The sequence below is a fragment of the Erinaceus europaeus genome, chromosome 5 (genome assembly GCF_950295315.1).
Source record: "Erinaceus europaeus chromosome 5, mEriEur2.1, whole genome shotgun sequence".
Lineage (NCBI taxonomy): Eukaryota > Metazoa > Chordata > Mammalia > Eulipotyphla > Erinaceidae > Erinaceus > Erinaceus europaeus.
In genome coordinates, this window is record NC_080166.1 from 35,835,651 (window position 1) to 35,862,000 (window position 26,350).

Here is a 26,350-nt window from a genome sequence, read left to right on the forward strand (position 1 = left end):
CTGGGTTAACAAAAAACACGGTGTCTTTGCGGTTTCTGGATATGCTATGCTGTGAGGATCTTAATAAGGAAAGCATTGTCCTGAGCAGCCCCTTGAAATGTTGCAATACTTCATTTTCCCTTCTTCTTCTTCTTCTTTTTTCTTTGCTTTCTATTATATTGATTTACTTTTTGGAATGGACAGTCAGGAACCAAGAGGGAAGGGAAGGATAGAGATTTTGAGAAGCAGAGAGACACCTGCAGCACTTCTGCACCACTTGTAAAGATTTCCCCCTGCAGGTGGGGAGCAGGGTCTTGAACCCAGGTCCTCCTACACTGTAACATGAGTGCTTAACCAGGTGAGGCACCACCTGCTATCCTTAATGTGACATTTGTTTTAGCAATGAAAAGAAATTCTCTTGGCTAGGTAAGAAATAAATAAAATATAAATAAATAAACAAAAGTGCTTTTACATTTACACAGTGCATACACACACTCGGACATATTCACGGATATTACCTGTATTATTTATTTATTTATTTATTTATTGCCACAAGGGGTTATTGCCACAGCTCAGTGCCAGCACTACGAATCCACTGCTCCTATGTTCCATTTTCCCATTTTGCTGCCTTTGTGGCTTGATTATTGTGGTTATTAATATTATTAGTGTTGTTGTGATGGTTACAGTCCTTGCGGAGGACAGAGAAAAATGTAGAGAGGAGGGGAAAGAGAGATGGGGGAGAGAAATATAGGCCCCCCGAAGATCTGCTTCACTAAATAAATAAAGCGCTGACATTTTACTCAGTAGAAACACAGAGAAACGTATACATGTATATTACCTGTATTTTTACTTATGTATTCTTTATCTGTTTGCTTATTTATTTATTTATGTATTTATCCATTTATTGCCTCCAGGGTTATTGTCAGGGCTAGAGGCCTGCACCACGAATCCACTGCTCCTGCACACCACTTTTTCCCCTTTGGCTGCCCTTGTTGTCTGATCTTTGTTGTGGTTATTATTATTGTTGTTGTTGCTGTTACTGTCCTTGCATAGGACAGAGAGAAAGGGAGAGAGAAGTGGAAATGCACAGGGGGGAGAGAAAGGTAGACCCCAGCAGGTCTGCTTCACTAGATAAACAAAAGTGCATGTACATTTATTTACAAAGTGGATACACCGATGCATGTATACATGTATATTACCTGTATATTTTTTCTATGAGTATATATATATATATATATATATATATATATATATATATATATATATATTGATAGCTTCCAGGGTAATTGCCTATGCTCGGTGCCTGTACCAGGAATCCACTGCTCCTGCAGACCATTTATTCTCCTTTTGCTGCCCTTGTTGCTTGATCATTGTTGTGGTTCTTCTTGTTATTGTTGTTGTTGTTGTTACTGTCCTTGCATAGAACAGAGAGAAAGGGAGAGGGGAGGGGAAAGGCAAAAGGGGGAGAGAAAGATTGAGCCCCTGAAGATCTGCTTCACTCCCTGTAAAGCGACTCCCCTGCAGGTGGGTGTCTGGGGGCCATTCCCCGGATTCTTCCACCTGTCCCCTCATTTCGAGCCACCACCGCTTAACCCTCTGACATAACGCCCATCCTTCCTGCATTTCCGTTTTATAGCAAGATGACCTGTCTATTTTTTGAATCCTCATTATCCTGAGGATCAGTCCTGGAAATAGTGTCATGAGAAGACACAGGGGGCTCTCTGGAATCAGAGAGCGCCTGGAATAGCAGCTGGGGCTGTGGAGCCTGGGCATGGGGCACCTACCCATCCACCCTCCAGGGAGTCCACCTGCCTGCATCTTGGTCCTGCTCCCTGCCAAAAAGATTTTTTCCCTTGTTTCACTGAGAATCAGGCATCACACAGGAGAGTCAGGCAGCGCTAATTTAAAAAATAATAATAAATAAATAAATAAAAGCGTTTTTTTTTTTTTTTTTTTTTTTTACCCTTACTGAAGGACCAGCTTCTGGGAAGGACAGGTTTTGAACCTGAAAACTCTGTCTGCCTATCTCTGAGTCCACAGGAGGAGCCACTGCCCCAGCCAGACCTTGTGTTCAGAGTGGGGTGTTTTCGCCAGTCCTAGGCTTACACAGCACACTTGGGACTGGGCGGCCTGAGACCCAAATGTTACATTGTAGATTTTTTTTTGCACTTCTTCCGGCTCCCCAGCACATTGGACAGACCCAACTCCCTCTGGGACACCCAGAGAAAAAGATTCTTCCCATCCTTAGTGCAAATGGATTGGAGGGGGAGGGGAGAGAGGTGCATGTGTGGGCTGCTCATGCCCAGGTGTGTGTGTGGGGCCATGGCAGGGGTCTGAAGGGGGTTGAGGGGCAGAAGGAGACTGTTTGGGGGGCAGGCTGCAGGCAGGGGAGCCCCTGAATAGGTGCAGAGTTGTGTGTGTGGGTGTGGTGGCAAGGGGTTAGGGCAGGTCCCCCTGCTGCATGGTGAGATGGCAGCTGGGCTGGCCCAGGGTTCCCAGGGCTGGAGGACAGCAGCAGGCTGGCAGGAAAGGAGTGCAGGGAGGCACACAGTAGATGACTGTTGGGGAGCTGGGGGACAGGGGGCAAGGGGAAAAGGGGGCATCCTTGCGGAGGGGGAGGGGGCTGGACTGGACAGTGGGTGGAGCTGGAGGCAGGCAGGTCCCAAGAATCAGGGACTGACAGGACCAGTTACCTGCACCCACAGACTGGATAGCAGCTGCAGGAGCCAGAGCCAGCAGCCCTGGCTTGCCTAGGCCCAGGGCCCTGAGTGAGTCCCTCTGAGGATGAGGAAGGGGAGGGACACGGGGAGCGGGGGGAGGGCCGCTGTCAGCAGGCAACGGGGTCGACAGGGGCATCCACTATGGAGGCCTGTGTCCAGGTGACCGCACACCAAACCCGGGGCTACTCGGGCAGCTCAGTGCTCCCAGGGCCCTGGGGGGTGTCTGTGGGGCGGGGGCTGTCAGTCAGTCAGTGTGTCTCTGTGTCAGTGCACTTGCATGGACAGGGGCTTGGAGATGTTAGATGCCGGCCCCGCCCCCCGGACACACCCCCACCGCGCCCCTGGCCCCGGAGCCCTGCCCACCTGTGCTGGCTTTGGCCTGGGGCTCTGGCTCTGGCTCTGCTGGCTGGCCACCACCCCTCAGATCAAGTTCAGGGTGGGTGTCATGGCCGCCGCCACCACCACAGCCTCCCTAGGGGTCAACTGGATGGGCGGGGTCCTCGTGACCTAGCAACCTCTCGAGCCCTCTGTGATGTCCCCCCCCCCCAGGTTTCTGTGCGCAGGCGCACTGACACTGGGCAGCCCAACTGCCCTGCCACTAGGTCAGGCGGCAGCGCCCAGACCCCTGGGCCCTGGCACAGAGGGACGGAAGGACGGGAGGACAGCGCTGACCGACGACAGACATCGGAGCTGCCAGCCAAGGCAGCAAAGGAGGAGGTGCGCCCAGGAGCCAGGGAGCCCGGGCCACAGCTGCCTGCATGCCTACCTGCCTTGCTGGATGCCTGTATGCTACCTCTGTCCAGGTGGGTTTCTCAGTTCCTCTTGTCTGCTCTCCTCTCCTCTCCTCTCCTCTCCTCTCCTCTCCTCTCCTCTCCTCTTGTCTCTCCTCTCTTCCGGATACCCTGCTCACCAGCTTGATTGCTTCTGACATTTTGCCTGTGACACCTGCCCGCACTCCCCCCCTTCAGCGCACCTGAAGTGACCCAGCTCACAGGCTCACCTGCTCACCCCATACACACCCACACCCCCCACCACATTCCCTGGATCAGCCCCTCTGCCCTATTCAGCCAAACTGGCCACTTGGCAACCTATCTGTGCAGGCTTGACTGTCTTTATCATTCAACGTTATATCTCCTTTTGTACTTAGCTTGGTTGATTGGTGGATGGATAGTTGATTGGATGGATGGATGGATGGATGGATGGATGGATGGATGGATGGAAGGATGCACGGGTTGATTGGTTGGTTTGGTAGAAGCAGTTAGGCATCTAGGAGTACTTGAGACCTCTGGCATCAGAACCCTAGTCTGCTGTCGAATGTAAAACATTAACTCCTCAATAAATAAATGAAAAAAAAAATTAAATAAACTGGGTTAACAAAAAACACGGTGTCTTTGCGGTTTCTGGATATGCTATGCTGTGAGGATCTTAATAAGGAAAGCATTGTCCTGAGCAGCCCCTTGAAATGTTGCAATATTTCATTTTCCCTTCTTCTTCTTCTTCTTTTTTCTTTGCTTTCTATTATATTGATTTACTTTTTGGAATGGACAGTCAGGAACCAAGAGGGAAGGGAAGGATAGAGATTTTGAGAAGCAGAGAGACACCTGCAGCACTTCTGCACCACTTGTAAAGATTTCCCCCTGCAGGTGGGGAGCAGGGTCTTGAACCCAGGTCCTCCTACACTGTAACATGAGTGCTTAACCAGGTGAGGCACCACCTGCTATCCTTAATGTGACATTTGTTTTAGCAATGAAAAGAAATTCTCTTGGCTAGGTAAGAAATAAATAAAATATAAATAAATAAACAAAAGTGCTTTAACATTTACACAGTGCATACACACACTCGGACATATTCACGGATATTACCTGTATTATTTATTTATTTATTTATTTATTGCCACAAGGGGTTATTGCCACAGCTCAGTGCCAGCACTACGAATCCACTGCTCCTATGTTCCATTTTCCCATTTTGCTGCCTTTGTGGCTTGATTATTGTGGTTATTAATATTATTAGTGTTGTTGTGATGGTTACAGTCCTTGCGGAGGACAGAGAAAAATGTAGAGAGGAGGGGAAAGAGAGATGGGGGAGAGAAATATAGGCCCCCCGAAGATCTGCTTCACTAAATAAATAAAGCGCTGACATTTTACTCAGTAGAAACACAGAGAAACGTATACATGTATATTACCTGTATTTTTACTTATGTATTCTTTATCTGTTTGCTTATTTATTTATTTATGTATTTATCCATTTATTGCCTCCAGGGTTATTGTCAGGGCTAGAGGCCTGCACCACGAATCCACTGCTCCTGCACACCACTTTTTCCCCTTTGGCTGCCCTTGTTGTCTGATCTTTGTTGTGGTTATTATTATTGTTGTTGTTGCTGTTACTGTCCTTGCATAGGACAGAGAGAAAGGGAGAGAGAAGTGGAAATGCACAGGGGGGAGAGAAAGGTAGACCCCAGCAGGTCTGCTTCACTAGATAAACAAAAGTGCATGTACATTTATTTACAAAGTGGATACACCGATGCATGTATACATGTATATTACCTGTATATTTTTTCTATGAGTATATATATATATATATATATATATATATATATATATATATATATATATTGATAGCTTCCAGGGTAATTGCCTATGCTCGGTGCCTGTACCAGGAATCCACTGCTCCTGCAGACCATTTATTCTCCTTTTGCTGCCCTTGTTGCTTGATCATTGTTGTGGTTCTTCTTGTTATTGTTGTTGTTGTTGTTACTGTCCTTGCATAGAACAGAGAGAAAGGGAGAGGGGAGGGGAAAGGCAAAAGGGGGAGAGAAAGATTGAGCCCCTGAAGATCTGCTTCACTCCCTGTAAAGCGACTCCCCTGCAGGTGGGTGTCTGGGGGCCATTCCCCGGATTCTTCCACCTGTCCCCTCATTTCGAGCCACCACCGCTTAACCCTCTGACATAAAGCCCATCCTTCCTGGATTTCCGTTTTATAGCAAGATGACCTGTCTATTTTTTGAATCCTCATTATCCTGAGGATCAGTCCTGGAAATAGTGTCATGAGAAGAGACAGGGGGCTCTCTGGAATCAGAGAGCGCCTGGAACAGCAGCTGGGGCTCTGGAGCCTGGGCATGGGGCACCTACCCATCCACCCTCCAGGGAGTCCACCTGCCTGCATCTTGGTCCTGCTCCCTCCCAAAAAGATTTTTTCCCTTGTTTCACTGAGAATCAGGCATCACACAGGAGAGTCAGGCAGCGCTAATTTAAAAAATAATAATAATAAATAAATAAAAGCGTTTTTTTTTTTTTTTTTTTTTTTTTTTTTTTTTTTACCCTTACTGAAGGACCAGCTTCTGGGAAGGACAGGTTTTGAACCTGAAAACTCTGTCTGCCTATCTCTGAGTCCACAGGAGGAGCCACTGCCCCAGCCAGACCTTGTGTTCAGAGTGGGGTGTTTTCGCCAGTCCTAGGCTTACACAGCACACTTGGGACTGGGCGGCCTGAGACCCAAATGTTACATTGTAGATTTTTTTTTGCACTTCTTCCGGCTCCCCAGCACATTGGACAGACCCAACTCCCTCTGGGACACCCAGAGAAAAAGATTCTTCCCATCCTTAGTGCAAATGGATTGGAGGGGGAGGGGAGAGAGGTGCATGTGTGGGCTGCTCATGCCCAGGTGTGTGTGTGGGGCCATGGCAGGGGTCTGAAGGGGGTTGAGGGGCAGAAGGAGACTGTTTGGGGGGCAGGCTGCAGGCAGGGGAGCCCCTGAATAGGTGCAGAGTTGTGTGTGTGGGTGTGGTGGCAAGGGGTTAGGGCAGGTCCCCCTGCTGCATGGTGAGATGGCAGCTGGGCTGGCCCAGGGTTCCCAGGGCTGGAGGACAGCAGCAGGCTGGCAGGAAAGGAGTGCAGGGAGGCACACAGTAGATGACTGTTGGGGAGCTGGGGGACAGGGGGCAAGGGGAAAAGGGGGCATCCTTGCGGAGGGGGAGGGGGCTGGACTGGACAGTGGGTGGAGCTGGAGGCAGGCAGGTCCCAAGAATCAGGGACTGACAGGACCAGTTACCTGCACCCACAGACTGGATAGCAGCTGCAGGAGCCAGAGCCAGCAGCCCTGGCTTGCCTAGGCCCAGGGCCCTGAGTGAGTCCCTCTGAGGATGAGGAAGGGGAGGGACACGGGGAGCGGGGGGAGGGCCGCTGTCAGCAGGCAACGGGGTCGACAGGGGCATCCACTATGGAGGCCTGTGTCCAGGTGACCGCACACCAAACCCGGGGCTACTCGGGCAGCTCAGTGCTCCCAGGGCCCTGGGGGGTGTCTGTGGGGCGGGGGCTGTCAGTCAGTCAGTGTGTCTCTGTGTCAGTGCACTTGCATGGACAGGGGCTTGGAGATGTTAGATGCCGGCCCCGCCCCCCGGACACACCCCCACCGCGCCCCTGGCCCCGGAGCCCTGCCCACCTGTGCTGGCTTTGGCCTGGGGCTCTGGCTCTGGCTCTGCTGGCTGGCCACCACCCCTCAGATCAAGTTCAGGGTGGGTGTCATGGCCGCCGCCACCACCACAGCCTCCCTAGGGGTCAACTGGATGGGCGGGGTCCTCGTGACCTAGCAACCTCTCGAGCCCTCTGTGATGTCCCCCCCCCCCAGGTTTCTGTGCGCAGGCGCACTGACACTGGGCAGCCCAACTGCCCTGCCACTAGGTCAGGCGGCAGCGCCCAGACCCCTGGGCCCTGGCACAGAGGGACGGAAGGACGGGAGGACAGCGCTGACCGACGACAGACATCGGAGCTGCCAGCCAAGGCAGCAAAGGAGGAGGTGCGCCCAGGAGCCAGGGAGCCCGGGCCACAGCTGCCTGCATGCCTACCTGCCTTGCTGGATGCCTGTATGCTACCTCTGTCCAGGTGGGTTTCTCAGTTCCTCTTGTCTGCTCTCCTCTCCTCTCCTCTCCTCTCCTCTCCTCTCCTCTCCTCTCCTCTCCTCTCCTCTCCTCTCCTCTCCTCTCCTCTCCTCTCCTCTCCTCTTGTCTCTCCTCTCTTCCGGATACCCTGCTCACCAGCTTGATTGCTTCTGACATTTTGCCTGTGACACCTGCCCGCACTCCCCCCCTTCAGCGCACCTGAAGTGACCCAGCTCACAGGCTCACCTGCTCACCCCATACACACCCACACCCCCCACCACATTCCCTGGATCAGCCCCTCTGCCCTATTCAGCCAAACTGGCCACTTGGCAACCTATCTGTGCAGGCTTGACTGTCTTTATCATTCAACGTTATATCTCCTTTTGTACTTAGCTTGGTTGATTGGTGGATGGATAGTTGATTGGATGGATGGATGGATGGATGGATGGATGGATGGATGGATGGATGGAAGGATGCACGGGTTGATTGGTTGGTTTGGTAGAAGCAGTTAGGCATCTAGGAGTACTTGAGACCTCTGGCATCAGAACCCTAGTCTGCTGTCGAATGTAAAACATTAACTCCTCAATAAATAAATGAAAAAAAAAATTAAATAAACTGGGTTAACAAAAAACACGGTGTCTTTGCGGTTTCTGGATATGCTATGCTGTGAGGATCTTAATAAGGAAAGCATTGTCCTGAGCAGCCCCTTGAAATGTTGCAATATTTCATTTTCCCTTCTTCTTCTTCTTCTTTTTTCTTTGCTTTCTATTATATTGATTTACTTTTTGGAATGGACAGTCAGGAACCAAGAGGGAAGGGAAGGATAGAGATTTTGAGAAGCAGAGAGACACCTGCAGCACTTCTGCACCACTTGTAAAGATTTCCCCCTGCAGGTGGGGAGCAGGGTCTTGAACCCAGGTCCTCCTACACTGTAACATGAGTGCTTAACCAGGTGAGGCACCACCTGCTATCCTTAATGTGACATTTGTTTTAGCAATGAAAAGAAATTCTCTTGGCTAGGTAAGAAATAAATAAAATATAAATAAATAAACAAAAGTGCTTTAACATTTACACAGTGCATACACACACTCGGACATATTCACGGATATTACCTGTATTATTTATTTATTTATTTATTTATTGCCACAAGGGGTTATTGCCACAGCTCAGTGCCAGCACTACGAATCCACTGCTCCTATGTTCCATTTTCCCATTTTGCTGCCTTTGTGGCTTGATTATTGTGGTTATTAATATTATTAGTGTTGTTGTGATGGTTACAGTCCTTGCGGAGGACAGAGAAAAATGTAGAGAGGAGGGGAAAGAGAGATGGGGGAGAGAAATATAGGCCCCCCGAAGATCTGCTTCACTAAATAAATAAAGCGCTGACATTTTACTCAGTAGAAACACAGAGAAACGTATACATGTATATTACCTGTATTTTTACTTATGTATTCTTTATCTGTTTGCTTATTTATTTATTTATGTATTTATCCATTTATTGCCTCCAGGGTTATTGTCAGGGCTAGAGGCCTGCACCACGAATCCACTGCTCCTGCACACCACTTTTTCCCCTTTGGCTGCCCTTGTTGTCTGATCTTTGTTGTGGTTATTATTATTGTTGTTGTTGCTGTTACTGTCCTTGCATAGGACAGAGAGAAAGGGAGAGAGAAGTGGAAATGCACAGGGGGGAGAGAAAGGTAGACCCCAGCAGGTCTGCTTCACTAGATAAACAAAAGTGCATGTACATTTATTTACAAAGTGGATACACCGATGCATGTATACATGTATATTACCTGTATATTTTTTCTATGAGTATATATATATATATATATATATATATATATATATATATATTGATAGCTTCCAGGGTAATTGCCTATGCTCGGTGCCTGTACCAGGAATCCACTGCTCCTGCAGACCATTTATTCTCCTTTTGCTGCCCTTGTTGCTTGATCATTGTTGTGGTTCTTCTTGTTATTGTTGTTGTTGTTGTTACTGTCCTTGCATAGAACAGAGAGAAAGGGAGAGGGGAGGGGAAAGGCAAAAGGGGGAGAGAAAGATTGAGCCCCTGAAGATCTGCTTCACTCCCTGTAAAGCGACTCCCCTGCAGGTGGGTGTCTGGGGGCCATTCCCCGGATTCTTCCACCTGTCCCCTCATTTCGAGCCACCACCGCTTAACCCTCTGACATAAAGCCCATCCTTCCTGGATTTCCGTTTTATAGCAAGATGACCTGTCTATTTTTTGAATCCTCATTATCCTGAGGATCAGTCCTGGAAATAGTGTCATGAGAAGAGACAGGGGGCTCTCTGGAATCAGAGAGCGCCTGGAACAGCAGCTGGGGCTCTGGAGCCTGGGCATGGGGCACCTACCCATCCACCCTCCAGGGAGTCCACCTGCCTGCATCTTGGTCCTGCTCCCTCCCAAAAAGATTTTTTCCCTTGTTTCACTGAGAATCAGGCATCACACAGGAGAGTCAGGCAGCGCTAATTTAAAAAATAATAATAATAAATAAATAAAAGCGTTTTTTTTTTTTTTTTTTTTTTTTTTTTTTTTTACCCTTACTGAAGGACCAGCTTCTGGGAAGGACAGGTTTTGAACCTGAAAACTCTGTCTGCCTATCTCTGAGTCCACAGGAGGAGCCACTGCCCCAGCCAGACCTTGTGTTCAGAGTGGGGTGTTTTCGCCAGTCCTAGGCTTACACAGCACACTTGGGACTGGGCGGCCTGAGACCCAAATGTTACATTGTAGATTTTTTTTTGCACTTCTTCCGGCTCCCCAGCACATTGGACAGACCCAACTCCCTCTGGGACACCCAGAGAAAAAGATTCTTCCCATCCTTAGTGCAAATGGATTGGAGGGGGAGGGGAGAGAGGTGCATGTGTGGGCTGCTCATGCCCAGGTGTGTGTGTGGGGCCATGGCAGGGGTCTGAAGGGGGTTGAGGGGCAGAAGGAGACTGTTTGGGGGGCAGGCTGCAGGCAGGGGAGCCCCTGAATAGGTGCAGAGTTGTGTGTGTGGGTGTGGTGGCAAGGGGTTAGGGCAGGTCCCCCTGCTGCATGGTGAGATGGCAGCTGGGCTGGCCCAGGGTTCCCAGGGCTGGAGGACAGCAGCAGGCTGGCAGGAAAGGAGTGCAGGGAGGCACACAGTAGATGACTGTTGGGGAGCTGGGGGACAGGGGGCAAGGGGAAAAGGGGGCATCCTTGCGGAGGGGGAGGGGGCTGGACTGGACAGTGGGTGGAGCTGGAGGCAGGCAGGTCCCAAGAATCAGGGACTGACAGGACCAGTTACCTGCACCCACAGACTGGATAGCAGCTGCAGGAGCCAGAGCCAGCAGCCCTGGCTTGCCTAGGCCCAGGGCCCTGAGTGAGTCCCTCTGAGGATGAGGAAGGGGAGGGACACGGGGAGCGGGGGGAGGGCCGCTGTCAGCAGGCAACGGGGTCGACAGGGGCATCCACTATGGAGGCCTGTGTCCAGGTGACCGCACACCAAACCCGGGGCTACTCGGGCAGCTCAGTGCTCCCAGGGCCCTGGGGGGTGTCTGTGGGGCGGGGGCTGTCAGTCAGTCAGTGTGTCTCTGTGTCAGTGCACTTGCATGGACAGGGGCTTGGAGATGTTAGATGCCGGCCCCGCCCCCCGGACACACCCCCACCGCGCCCCTGGCCCCGGAGCCCTGCCCACCTGTGCTGGCTTTGGCCTGGGGCTCTGGCTCTGGCTCTGCTGGCTGGCCACCACCCCTCAGATCAAGTTCAGGGTGGGTGTCATGGCCGCCGCCACCACCACAGCCTCCCTAGGGGTCAACTGGATGGGCGGGGTCCTCGTGACCTAGCAACCTCTCGAGCCCTCTGTGATGTCCCCCCCCCCCAGGTTTCTGTGCGCAGGCGCACTGACACTGGGCAGCCCAACTGCCCTGCCACTAGGTCAGGCGGCAGCGCCCAGACCCCTGGGCCCTGGCACAGAGGGACGGAAGGACGGGAGGACAGCGCTGACCGACGACAGACATCGGAGCTGCCAGCCAAGGCAGCAAAGGAGGAGGTGCGCCCAGGAGCCAGGGAGCCCGGGCCACAGCTGCCTGCATGCCTACCTGCCTTGCTGGATGCCTGTATGCTACCTCTGTCCCAGGTGGGTTTCTCAGTTCCTCTTGTCTGCTCTCCTCTCCTCTCCTCTCCTCTCCTCTCCTCTCCTCTCCTCTCCTCTCCTCTCCTCTCCTCTCCTCTCCTCTCCTCTCCTCTCCTCTTGTCTCTCCTCTCTTCCGGATACCCTGCTCACCAGCTTGATTGCTTCTGACATTTTGCCTGTGACACCTGCCCGCACTCCCCCCCTTCAGCGCACCTGAAGTGACCCAGCTCACAGGCTCACCTGCTCACCCCATACACACCCACACCCCCCACCACATTCCCTGGATCAGCCCCTCTGCCCTATTCAGCCAAACTGGCCACTTGGCAACCTATCTGTGCAGGCTTGACTGTCTTTATCATTCAACGTTATATCTCCTTTTGTACTTAGCTTGGTTGATTGGTGGATGGATAGTTGATTGATGGATGGATGGATGGATGGATGGATGGATGGATGGATGGATGGAAGGATGCACGGGTTGATTGGTTGGTTTGGTAGAAGCAGTTAGGCATCTAGGAGTACTTGAGACCTCTGGCATCAGAACCCTAGTCTGCTGTCGAATGTAAAACATTAACTCCTCAATAAATAAATGAAAAAAAAAATTAAATAAACTGGGTTAACAAAAAACACGGTGTCTTTGCGGTTTCTGGATATGCTATGCTGTGAGGATCTTAATAAGGAAAGCATTGTCCTGAGCAGCCCCTTGAAATGTTGCAATACTTCATTTTCCCTTCTTCTTCTTCTTCTTTTTTCTTTGCTTTCTATTATATTGATTTACTTTTTGGAATGGACAGTCAGGAACCAAGAGGGAAGGGAAGGATAGAGATTTTGAGAAGCAGAGAGACACCTGCAGCACTTCTGCACCACTTGTAAAGATTTCCCCCTGCAGGTGGGGAGCAGGGTCTTGAACCCAGGTCCTCCTACACTGTAACATGAGTGCTTAACCAGGTGAGGCACCACCTGCTATCCTTAATGTGACATTTGTTTTAGCAATGAAAAGAAATTCTCTTGGCTAGGTAAGAAATAAATAAAATATAAATAAATAAACAAAAGTGCTTTTACATTTACACAGTGCATACACACACTCGGACATATTCACGGATATTACCTGTATTATTTATTTATTTATTTATTTATTGCCACAAGGGGTTATTGCCACAGCTCAGTGCCAGCACTACGAATCCACTGCTCCTATGTTCCATTTTCCCATTTTGCTGCCTTTGTGGCTTGATTATTGTGGTTATTAATATTATTAGTGTTGTTGTGATGGTTACAGTCCTTGCGGAGGACAGAGAAAAATGTAGAGAGGAGGGGAAAGAGAGATGGGGGAGAGAAATATAGGCCCCCCGAAGATCTGCTTCACTAAATAAATAAAGCGCTGACATTTTACTCAGTAGAAACACAGAGAAACGTATACATGTATATTACCTGTATTTTTACTTATGTATTCTTTATCTGTTTGCTTATTTATTTATTTATGTATTTATCCATTTATTGCCTCCAGGGTTATTGTCAGGGCTAGAGGCCTGCACCACGAATCCACTGCTCCTGCACACCACTTTTTCCCCTTTGGCTGCCCTTGTTGTCTGATCTTTGTTGTGGTTATTATTATTGTTGTTGTTGCTGTTACTGTCCTTGCATAGGACAGAGAGAAAGGGAGAGAGAAGTGGAAATGCACAGGGGGGAGAGAAAGGTAGACCCCAGCAGGTCTGCTTCACTAGATAAACAAAAGTGCATGTACATTTATTTACAAAGTGGATACACCGATGCATGTATACATGTATATTACCTGTATATTTTTTCTATGAGTATATATATATATATATATATATATATATATATATATATATATATTGATAGCTTCCAGGGTAATTGCCTATGCTCGGTGCCTGTACCAGGAATCCACTGCTCCTGCAGACCATTTATTCTCCTTTTGCTGCCCTTGTTGCTTGATCATTGTTGTGGTTCTTCTTGTTATTGTTGTTGTTGTTGTTACTGTCCTTGCATAGAACAGAGAGAAAGGGAGAGGGGAGGGGAAAGGCAAAAGGGGGAGAGAAAGATTGAGCCCCTGAAGATCTGCTTCACTCCCTGTAAAGCGACTCCCCTGCAGGTGGGTGTCTGGGGGCCATTCCCCGGATTCTTCCACCTGTCCCCTCATTTCGAGCCACCACCGCTTAACCCTCTGACATAAAGCCCATCCTTCCTGGATTTCCGTTTTATAGCAAGATGACCTGTCTATTTTTTGAATCCTCATTATCCTGAGGATCAGTCCTGGAAATAGTGTCATGAGAAGAGACAGGGGGCTCTCTGGAATCAGAGAGCGCCTGGAACAGCAGCTGGGGCTCTGGAGCCTGGGCATGGGGCACCTACCCATCCACCCTCCAGGGAGTCCACCTGCCTGCATCTTGGTCCTGCTCCCTCCCAAAAAGATTTTTTCCCTTGTTTCACTGAGAATCAGGCATCACACAGGAGAGTCAGGCAGCGCTAATTTAAAAAATAATAATAATAAATAAATAAAAGCGGTTTTTTTTTTTTTTTTTTTTTTTTTTTACCCTTACTGAAGGACCAGCTTCTGGGAAGGACAGGTTTTGAACCTGAAAACTCTGTCTGCCTATCTCTGAGTCCACAGGAGGAGCCACTGCCCCAGCCAGACCTTGTGTTCAGAGTGGGGTGTTTTCGCCAGTCCTAGGCTTACACAGCACACTTGGGACTGGGCGGCCTGAGACCCAAATGTTACATTGTAGATTTTTTTTTGCACTTCTTCCGGCTCCCCAGCACATTGGACAGACCCAACTCCCTCTGGGACACCCAGAGAAAAAGATTCTTCCCATCCTTAGTGCAAATGGATTGGAGGGGGAGGGGAGAGAGGTGCATGTGTGGGCTGCTCATGCCCAGGTGTGTGTGTGGGGCCATGGCAGGGGTCTGAAGGGGGTTGAGGGGCAGAAGGAGACTGTTTGGGGGGCAGGCTGCAGGCAGGGGAGCCCCTGAATAGGTGCAGAGTTGTGTGTGTGGGTGTGGTGGCAAGGGGTTAGGGCAGGTCCCCCTGCTGCATGGTGAGATGGCAGCTGGGCTGGCCCAGGGTTCCCAGGGCTGGAGGACAGCAGCAGGCTGGCAGGAAAGGAGTGCAGGGAGGCACACAGTAGATGACTGTTGGGGAGCTGGGGGACAGGGGGCAAGGGGAAAAGGGGGCATCCTTGCGGAGGGGGAGGGGGCTGGACTGGACAGTGGGTGGAGCTGGAGGCAGGCAGGTCCCAAGAATCAGGGACTGACAGGACCAGTTACCTGCACCCACAGACTGGATAGCAGCTGCAGGAGCCAGAGCCAGCAGCCCTGGCTTGCCTAGGCCCAGGGCCCTGAGTGAGTCCCTCTGAGGATGAGGAAGGGGAGGGACACGGGGAGCGGGGGGAGGGCCGCTGTCAGCAGGCAACGGGGTCGACAGGGGCATCCACTATGGAGGCCTGTGTCCAGGTGACCGCACACCAAACCCGGGGCTACTCGGGCAGCTCAGTGCTCCCAGGGCCCTGGGGGGTGTCTGTGGGGCGGGGGCTGTCAGTCAGTCAGTGTGTCTCTGTGTCAGTGCACTTGCATGGACAGGGGCTTGGAGATGTTAGATGCCGGCCCCGCCCCCCGGACACACCCCCACCGCGCCCCTGGCCCCGGAGCCCTGCCCACCTGTGCTGGCTTTGGCCTGGGGCTCTGGCTCTGGCTCTGCTGGCTGGCCACCACCCCTCAGATCAAGTTCAGGGTGGGTGTCATGGCCGCCGCCACCACCACAGCCTCCCTAGGGGTCAACTGGATGGGCGGGGTCCTCGTGACCTAGCAACCTCTCGAGCCCTCTGTGATGTCCCCCCCCCCCAGGTTTCTGTGCGCAGGCGCACTGACACTGGGCAGCCCAACTGCCCTGCCACTAGGTCAGGCGGCAGCGCCCAGACCCCTGGGCCCTGGCACAGAGGGACGGAAGGACGGGAGGACAGCGCTGACCGACGACAGACATCGGAGCTGCCAGCCAAGGCAGCAAAGGAGGAGGTGCGCCCAGGAGCCAGGGAGCCCGGGCCACAGCTGCCTGCATGCCTACCTGCCTTGCTGGATGCCTGTATGCTACCTCTGTCCAGGTGGGTTTCTCAGTTCCTCTTGTCTGCTCTCCTCTCCTCTCCTCTCCTCTCCTCTCCTCTCCTCTCCTCTCCTCTCCTCTCCTCTCCTCTCCTCTCCTCTCCTCTCCTCTTGTCTCTCCTCTCTTCCGGATACCCTGCTCACCAGCTTGATTGCTTCTGACATTTTGCCTGTGACACCTGCCCGCACTCCCCCCCTTCAGCGCACCTGAAGTGACCCAGCTCACAGGCTCACCTGCTCACCCCATACACACCCACACCCCCCACCACATTCCCTGGATCAGCCCCTCTGCCCTATTCAGCCAAACTGGCCACTTGGCAACCTATCTGTGCAGGCTTGACTGTCTTTATCATTCAACGTTATATCTCCTTTTGTACTTAGCTTGGTTGATTGGTGGATGGATAGTTGATTGGATGGATGGATGGATGGATGGATGGATGGATGGATGGATGGATGGAAGGATGCACGGGTTGATTGGTTGGTTTGGTAGAAGCAGTTAGGCATCTAGGAGTACTTGAGACCTCTGGCATCAGAACCCTAGTCTGCTGTCGAATGTAAAACATTAACTCCTCAATAAATAAATGAAAAAAAAAATTAAATAAACTGGGTTAACAAAAAACACGGTGTCTTTGCGGTTTCTGGATATGCTATGCTGTGAGGATCTTAATAAGGAAAGCATTGTCCTGAGCAGCCCCTTGAAATGTTGCAATACTTCATTTTCCCTTCTTCTTCTTCTTCTTTTTTCTTTGCTTTCTATTATATTGATTTACTTTTTGGAATGGACAGTCAGGAACCAAGAGGGAAGGGAAGGATAGAGATTTTGAGAAGCAGAGAGACACCTGCAGCACTTCTGCACCACTTGTAAAGATTTCCCCCTGCAGGTGGGGAGCAGGGTCTTGAACCCAGGTCCTCCTACACTGTAACATGAGTGCTTAACCAGGTGAGGCACCACCTGCTATCCTTAATGTGACATTTGTTTTAGCAATGAAAAGAAATTCTCTTGGCTAGGTAAGAAATAAATAAAATATAAATAAATAAACAAAAGTGCTTTTACATTTACACAGTGCATACACACACTCGGACATATTCACGGATATTACCTGTATTATTTATTTATTTATTTATTTATTGCCACAAGGGGTTATTGCCACAGCTCAGTGCCAGCACTACGAATCCACTGCTCCTATGTTCCATTTTCCCATTTTGCTGCCTTTGTGGCTTGATTATTGTGGTTATTAATATTATTAGTGTTGTTGTGATGGTTACAGTCCTTGCGGAGGACAGAGAAAAATGTAGAGAGGAGGGGAAAGAGAGATGGGGGAGAGAAATATAGGCCCCCCGAAGATCTGCTTCACTAAATAAATAAAGCGCTGACATTTTACTCAGTAGAAACACAGAGAAACGTATACATGTATATTACCTGTATTTTTACTTATGTATTCTTTATCTGTTTGCTTATTTATTTATTTATGTATTTATCCATTTATTGCCTCCAGGGTTATTGTCAGGGCTAGAGGCCTGCACCACGAATCCACTGCTCCTGCACACCACTTTTTCCCCTTTGGCTGCCCTTGTTGTCTGATCTTTGTTGTGGTTATTATTATTGTTGTTGTTGCTGTTACTGTCCTTGCATAGGACAGAGAGAAAGGGAGAGAGAAGTGGAAATGCACAGGGGGGAGAGAAAGGTAGACCCCAGCAGGTCTGCTTCACTAGATAAACAAAAGTGCATGTACATTTATTTACAAAGTGGATACACCGATGCATGTATACATGTATATTACCTGTATATTTTTTCTATGAGTATATATATATATATATATATATATATATATATATATATATATATATTGATAGCTTCCAGGGTAATTGCCTATGCTCGGTGCCTGTACCAGGAATCCACTGCTCCTGCAGACCATTTATTCTCCTTTTGCTGCCCTTGTTGCTTGATCATTGTTGTGGTTCTTCTTGTTATTGTTGTTGTTGTTGTTACTGTCCTTGCATAGAACAGAGAGAAAGGGAGAGGGGAGGGGAAAGGCAAAAGGGGGAGAGAAAGATTGAGCCCCTGAAGATCTGCTTCACTCCCTGTAAAGCGACTCCCCTGCAGGTGGGTGTCTGGGGGCCATTCCCCGGATTCTTCCACCTGTCCCCTCATTTCGAGCCACCACCGCTTAACCCTCTGACATAAAGCCCATCCTTCCTGGATTTCCGTTTTATAGCAAGATGACCTGTCTATTTTTTGAATCCTCATTATCCTGAGGATCAGTCCTGGAAATAGTGTCATGAGAAGAGACAGGGGGCTCTCTGGAATCAGAGAGCGCCTGGAACAGCAGCTGGGGCTCTGGAGCCTGGGCATGGGGCACCTACCCATCCACCCTCCAGGGAGTCCACCTGCCTGCATCTTGGTCCTGCTCCCTCCCAAAAAGATTTTTTCCCTTGTTTCACTGAGAATCAGGCATCACACAGGAGAGTCAGGCAGCGCTAATTTAAAAAATAATAATAATAAATAAATAAAAGCGGTTTTTTTTTTTTTTTTTTTTTTTTTTTTACCCTTACTGAAGGACCAGCTTCTGGGAAGGACAGGTTTTGAACCTGAAAACTCTGTCTGCCTATCTCTGAGTCCACAGGAGGAGCCACTGCCCCAGCCAGACCTTGTGTTCAGAGTGGGGTGTTTTCGCCAGTCCTAGGCTTACACAGCACACTTGGGACTGGGCGGCCTGAGACCCAAATGTTACATTGTAGATTTTTTTTTGCACTTCTTCCGGCTCCCCAGCACATTGGACAGACCCAACTCCCTCTGGGACACCCAGAGAAAAAGATTCTTCCCATCCTTAGTGCAAATGGATTGGAGGGGGAGGGGAGAGAGGTGCATGTGTGGGCTGCTCATGCCCAGGTGTGTGTGTGGGGCCATGGCAGGGGTCTGAAGGGGGTTGAGGGGCAGAAGGAGACTGTTTGGGGGGCAGGCTGCAGGCAGGGGAGCCCCTGAATAGGTGCAGAGTTGTGTGTGTGGGTGTGGTGGCAAGGGGTTAGGGCAGGTCCCCCTGCTGCATGGTGAGATGGCAGCTGGGCTGGCCCAGGGTTCCCAGGGCTGGAGGACAGCAGCAGGCTGGCAGGAAAGGAGTGCAGGGAGGCACACAGTAGATGACTGTTGGGGAGCTGGGGGACAGGGGGCAAGGGGAAAAGGGGGCATCCTTGCGGAGGGGGAGGGGGCTGGACTGGACAGTGGGTGGAGCTGGAGGCAGGCAGGTCCCAAGAATCAGGGACTGACAGGACCAGTTACCTGCACCCACAGACTGGATAGCAGCTGCAGGAGCCAGAGCCAGCAGCCCTGGCTTGCCTAGGCCCAGGGCCCTGAGTGAGTCCCTCTGAGGATGAGGAAGGGGAGGGACACGGGGAGCGGGGGGAGGGCCGCTGTCAGCAGGCAACGGGGTCGACAGGGGCATCCACTATGGAGGCCTGTGTCCAGGTGACCGCACACCAAACCCGGGGCTACTCGGGCAGCTCAGTGCTCCCAGGGCCCTGGGGGGTGTCTGTGGGGCGGGGGCTGTCAGTCAGTCAGTGTGTCTCTGTGTCAGTGCACTTGCATGGACAGGGGCTTGGAGATGTTAGATGCCGGCCCCGCCCCCCGGACACACCCCCACCGCGCCCCTGGCCCCGGAGCCCTGCCCACCTGTGCTGGCTTTGGCCTGGGGCTCTGGCTCTGGCTCTGCTGGCTGGCCACCACCCCTCAGATCAAGTTCAGGGTGGGTGTCATGGCCGCCGCCACCACCACAGCCTCCCTAGGGGTCAACTGGATGGGCGGGGTCCTCGTGACCTAGCAACCTCTCGAGCCCTCTGTGATGTCCCCCCCCCCCCAGGTTTCTGTGCGCAGGCGCACTGACACTGGGCAGCCCAACTGCCCTGCCACTAGGTCAGGCGGCAGCGCCCAGACCCCTGGGCCCTGGCACAGAGGGACGGAAGGACGGGAGGACAGCGCTGACCGACGACAGACATCGGAGCTGCCAGCCAAGGCAGCAAAGGAGGAGGTGCGCCCAGGAGCCAGGGAGCCCGGGCCACAGCTGCCTGCATGCCTACCTGCCTTGCTGGATGCCTGTATGCTACCTCTGTCCAGGTGGGTTTCTCAGTTCCTCTTGTCTGCTCTCCTCTCCTCTCCTCTCCTCTCCTCTCCTCTCCTCTCCTCTCCTCTCCTCTCCTCTCCTCTCCTCTCCTCTCCTCTCCTCTCCTCTTGTCTCTCCTCTCTTCCGGATACCCTGCTCACCAGCTTGATTGCTTCTGACATTTTGCCTGTGACACCTGCCCGCACTCCCCCCCTTCAGCGCACCTGAAGTGACCCAGCTCACAGGCTCACCTGCTCACCCCATACACACCCACACCCCCCACCACATTCCCTGGATCAGCCCCTCTGCCCTATTCAGCCAAACTGGCCACTTGGCAACCTATCTGTGCAGGCTTGACTGTCTTTATCATTCAACGTTATATCTCCTTTTGTACTTAGCTTGGTTGATTGGTGGATGGATAGTTGATTGGATGGATGGATGGATGGATGGATGGATGGATGGATGGATGGAAGGATGCACGGGTTGATTGGTTGGTTTGGTAGAAGCAGTTAGGCATCTAGGAGTACTTGAGACCTCTGGCATCAGAACCCTAGTCTGCTGTCGAATGTAAAACATTAACTCCTCAATAAATAAATGAAAAAAAAAATTAAATAAACTGGGTTAACAAAAAACACGGTGTCTTTGCGGTTTCTGGATATGCTATGCTGTGAGGATCTTAATAAGGAAAGCATTGTCCTGAGCAGCCCCTTGAAATGTTGCAATACTTCATTTTCCCTTCTTCTTCTTCTTCTTTTTTCTTTGCTTTCTATTATATTGATTTACTTTTTGGAATGGACAGTCAGGAACCAAGAGGGAAGGGAAGGATAGAGATTTTGAGAAGCAGAGAGACACCTGCAGCACTTCTGCACCACTTGTAAAGATTTCCCCCTGCAGGTGGGGAGCAGGGTCTTGAACCCAGGTCCTCCTACACTGTAACATGAGTGCTTAACCAGGTGAGGCACCACCTGCTATCCTTAATGTGACATTTGTTTTAGCAATGAAAAGAAATTCTCTTGGCTAGGTAAGAAATAAATAAAATATAAATAAATAAACAAAAGTGCTTTTACATTTACACAGTGCATACACACACTCGGACATATTCACGGATATTACCTGTATTATTTATTTATTTATTTATTTATTGCCACAAGGGGTTATTGCCACAGCTCAGTGCCAGCACTACGAATCCACTGCTCCTATGTTCCATTTTCCCATTTTGCTGCCTTTGTGGCTTGATTATTGTGGTTATTAATATTATTAGTGTTGTTGTGATGGTTACAGTCCTTGCGGAGGACAGAGAAAAATGTAGAGAGGAGGGGAAAGAGAGATGGGGGAGAGAAATATAGGCCCCCCGAAGATCTGCTTCACTAAATAAATAAAGCGCTGACATTTTACTCAGTAGAAACACAGAGAAACGTATACATGTATATTACCTGTATTTTTACTTATGTATTCTTTATCTGTTTGCTTATTTATTTATTTATGTATTTATCCATTTATTGCCTCCAGGGTTATTGTCAGGGCTAGAGGCCTGCACCACGAATCCACTGCTCCTGCACACCACTTTTTCCCCTTTGGCTGCCCTTGTTGTCTGATCTTTGTTGTGGTTATTATTATTGTTGTTGTTGCTGTTACTGTCCTTGCATAGGACAGAGAGAAAGGGAGAGAGAAGTGGAAATGCACAGGGGGGAGAGAAAGGTAGACCCCAGCAGGTCTGCTTCACTAGATAAACAAAAGTGCATGTACATTTATTTACAAAGTGGATACACCGATGCATGTATACATGTATATTACCTGTATATTTTTTCTATGAGTATATATATATATATATATATATATATATATATATATATATATATTGATAGCTTCCAGGGTAATTGCCTATGCTCGGTGCCTGTACCAGGAATCCACTGCTCCTGCAGACCATTTATTCTCCTTTTGCTGCCCTTGTTGCTTGATCATTGTTGTGGTTCTTCTTGTTATTGTTGTTGTTGTTGTTACTGTCCTTGCATAGAACAGAGAGAAAGGGAGAGGGGAGGGGAAAGGCAAAAGGGGGAGAGAAAGATTGAGCCCCTGAAGATCTGCTTCACTCCCTGTAAAGCGACTCCCCTGCAGGTGGGTGTCTGGGGGCCATTCCCCGGATTCTTCCACCTGTCCCCTCATTTCGAGCCACCACCGCTTAACCCTCTGACATAAAGCCCATCCTTCCTGGATTTCCGTTTTATAGCAAGATGACCTGTCTATTTTTTGAATCCTCATTATCCTGAGGATCAGTCCTGGAAATAGTGTCATGAGAAGAGACAGGGGGCTCTCTGGAATCAGAGAGCGCCTGGAACAGCAGCTGGGGCTCTGGAGCCTGGGCATGGGGCACCTACCCATCCACCCTCCAGGGAGTCCACCTGCCTGCATCTTGGTCCTGCTCCCTCCCAAAAAGATTTTTTCCCTTGTTTCACTGAGAATCAGGCATCACACAGGAGAGTCAGGCAGCGCTAATTTAAAAAATAATAATAATAAATAAATAAAAGCGTTTTTTTTTTTTTTTTTTTTTTTTTTTTTTACCCTTACTGAAGGACCAGCTTCTGGGAAGGACAGGTTTTGAACCTGAAAACTCTGTCTGCCTATCTCTGAGTCCACAGGAGGAGCCACTGCCCCAGCCAGACCTTGTGTTCAGAGTGGGGTGTTTTCGCCAGTCCTAGGCTTACACAGCACACTTGGGACTGGGCGGCCTGAGACCCAAATGTTACATTGTAGATTTTTTTTTGCACTTCTTCCGGCTCCCCAGCACATTGGACAGACCCAACTCCCTCTGGGACACCCAGAGAAAAAGATTCTTCCCATCCTTAGTGCAAATGGATTGGAGGGGGAGGGGAGAGAGGTGCATGTGTGGGCTGCTCATGCCCAGGTGTGTGTGTGGGGCCATGGCAGGGGTCTGAAGGGGGTTGAGGGGCAGAAGGAGACTGTTTGGGGGGCAGGCTGCAGGCAGGGGAGCCCCTGAATAGGTGCAGAGTTGTGTGTGTGGGTGTGGTGGCAAGGGGTTAGGGCAGGTCCCCCTGCTGCATGGTGAGATGGCAGCTGGGCTGGCCCAGGGTTCCCAGGGCTGGAGGACAGCAGCAGGCTGGCAGGAAAGGAGTGCAGGGAGGCACACAGTAGATGACTGTTGGGGAGCTGGGGGACAGGGGGCAAGGGGAAAAGGGGGCATCCTTGCGGAGGGGGAGGGGGCTGGACTGGACAGTGGGTGGAGCTGGAGGCAGGCAGGTCCCAAGAATCAGGGACTGACAGGACCAGTTACCTGCACCCACAGACTGGATAGCAGCTGCAGGAGCCAGAGCCAGCAGCCCTGGCTTGCCTAGGCCCAGGGCCCTGAGTGAGTCCCTCTGAGGATGAGGAAGGGGAGGGACACGGGGAGCGGGGGGAGGGCCGCTGTCAGCAGGCAACGGGGTCGACAGGGGCATCCACTATGGAGGCCTGTGTCCAGGTGACCGCACACCAAACCCGGGGCTACTCGGGCAGCTCAGTGCTCCCAGGGCCCTGGGGGGTGTCTGTGGGGCGGGGGCTGTCAGTCAGTCAGTGTGTCTCTGTGTCAGTGCACTTGCATGGACAGGGGCTTGGAGATGTTAGATGCCGGCCCCGCCCCCCGGACACACCCCCACCGCGCCCCTGGCCCCGGAGCCCTGCCCACCTGTGCTGGCTTTGGCCTGGGGCTCTGGCTCTGGCTCTGCTGGCTGGCCACCACCCCTCAGATCAAGTTCAGGGTGGGTGTCATGGCCGCCGCCACCACCACAGCCTCCCTAGGGGTCAACTGGATGGGCGGGGTCCTCGTGACCTAGCAACCTCTCGAGCCCTCTGTGATGTCCCCCCCCCCCAGGTTTCTGTGCGCAGGCGCACTGACACTGGGCAGCCCAACTGCCCTGCCACTAGGTCAGGCGGCAGCGCCCAGACCCCTGGGCCCTGGCACAGAGGGACGGAAGGACGGGAGGACAGCGCTGACCGACGACAGACATCGGAGCTGCCAGCCAAGGCAGCAAAGGAGGAGGTGCGCCCAGGAGCCAGGGAGCCCGGGCCACAGCTGCCTGCATGCCTACCTGCCTTGCTGGATGCCTGTATGCTACCTCTGTCCAGGTGGGTTTCTCAGTTCCTCTTGTCTGCTCTCCTCTCCTCTCCTCTCCTCTCCTCTCCTCTCCTCTCCTCTCCTCTCCTCTCCTCTCCTCTTGTCTCTCCTCTCTTCCGGATACCCTGCTCACCAGCTTGATTGCTTCTGACATTTTGCCTGTGACACCTGCCCGCACTCCCCCCCTTCAGCGCACCTGAAGTGACCCAGCTCACAGGCTCACCTGCTCACCCCATACACACCCACACCCCCCACCACATTCCCTGGATCAGCCCCTCTGCCCTATTCAGCCAAACTGGCCACTTGGCAACCTATCTGTGCAGGCTTGACTGTCTTTATCATTCAACGTTATATCTCCTTTTGTACTTAGCTTGGTTGATTGGTGGATGGATAGTTGATTGGATGGATGGATGGATGGATGGATGGATGGATGGATGGATGGAAGGATGCACGGGTTGATTGGTTGGTTTGGTAGAAGCAGTTAGGCATCTAGGAGTACTTGAGACCTCTGGCATCAGAACCCTAGTCTGCTGTCGAATGTAAAACATTAACTCCTCAATAAATAAATGAAAAAAAAAATTAAATAAACTGGGTTAACAAAAAACACGGTGTCTTTGCGGTTTCTGGATATGCTATGCTGTGAGGATCTTAATAAGGAAAGCATTGTCCTGAGCAGCCCCTTGAAATGTTGCAATATTTCATTTTCCCTTCTTCTTCTTCTTCTTTTTTCTTTGCTTTCTATTATATTGATTTACTTTTTGGAATGGACAGTCAGGAACCAAGAGGGAAGGGAAGGATAGAGATTTTGAGAAGCAGAGAGACACCTGCAGCACTTCTGCACCACTTGTAAAGATTTCCCCCTGCAGGTGGGGAGCAGGGTCTTGAACCCAGGTCCTCCTACACTGTAACATGAGTGCTTAACCAGGTGAGGCACCACCTGCTATCCTTAATGTGACATTTGTTTTAGCAATGAAAAGAAATTCTCTTGGCTAGGTAAGAAATAAATAAAATATAAATAAATAAACAAAAGTGCTTTTACATTTACACAGTGCATACACACACTCGGACATATTCACGGATATTACCTGTATTATTTATTTATTTATTTATTTATTGCCACAAGGGGTTATTGCCACAGCTCAGTGCCAGCACTACGAATCCACTGCTCCTATGTTCCATTTTCCCATTTTGCTGCCTTTGTGGCTTGATTATTGTGGTTATTAATATTATTAGTGTTGTTGTGATGGTTACAGTCCTTGCGGAGGACAGAGAAAAATGTAGAGAGGAGGGGAAAGAGAGATGGGGGAGAGAAATATAGGCCCCCCGAAGATCTGCTTCACTAAATAAATAAAGCGCTGACATTTTACTCAGTAGAAACACAGAGAAACGTATACATGTATATTACCTGTATTTTTACTTATGTATTCTTTATCTGTTTGCTTATTTATTTATTTATGTATTTATCCATTTATTGCCTCCAGGGTTATTGTCAGGGCTAGAGGCCTGCACCACGAATCCACTGCTCCTGCACACCACTTTTTCCCCTTTGGCTGCCCTTGTTGTCTGATCTTTGTTGTGGTTATTATTATTGTTGTTGTTGCTGTTACTGTCCTTGCATAGGACAGAGAGAAAGGGAGAGAGAAGTGGAAATGCACAGGGGGGAGAGAAAGGTAGACCCCAGCAGGTCTGCTTCACTAGATAAACAAAAGTGCATGTACATTTATTTACAAAGTGGATACACCGATGCATGTATACATGTATATTACCTGTATATTTTTTCTATGAGTATATATATATATATATATATATATATATATATATATATTGATAGCTTCCAGGGTAATTGCCTATGCTCGGTGCCTGTACCAGGAATCCACTGCTCCTGCAGACCATTTATTCTCCTTTTGCTGCCCTTGTTGCTTGATCATTGTTGTGGTTCTTCTTGTTATTGTTGTTGTTGTTGTTACTGTCCTTGCATAGAACAGAGAGAAAGGGAGAGGGGAGGGGAAAGGCAAAAGGGGGAGAGAAAGATTGAGCCCCTGAAGATCTGCTTCACTCCCTGTAAAGCGACTCCCCTGCAGGTGGGTGTCTGGGGGCCATTCCCCGGATTCTTCCACCTGTCCCCTCATTTCGAGCCACCACCGCTTAACCCTCTGACATAAAGCCCATCCTTCCTGGATTTCCGTTTTATAGCAAGATGACCTGTCTATTTTTTGAATCCTCATTATCCTGAGGATCAGTCCTGGAAATAGTGTCATGAGAAGAGACAGGGGGCTCTCTGGAATCAGAGAGCGCCTGGAACAGCAGCTGGGGCTCTGGAGCCTGGGCATGGGGCACCTACCCATCCACCCTCC

The 26,350-nt window shown here is 50.5% G+C and overlaps 1 protein-coding gene across 1 annotated transcript in view; it reads left to right on the forward strand.

Annotated features, from left to right (window-relative positions):
* LOC107523617 (Bardet-Biedl syndrome 10 protein-like) overlaps nucleotides 1–26,350 on the forward strand; it is a 586,797-nt gene that overhangs the window by 167,653 nt on the left and 392,794 nt on the right. The window lies entirely within an intron of this gene.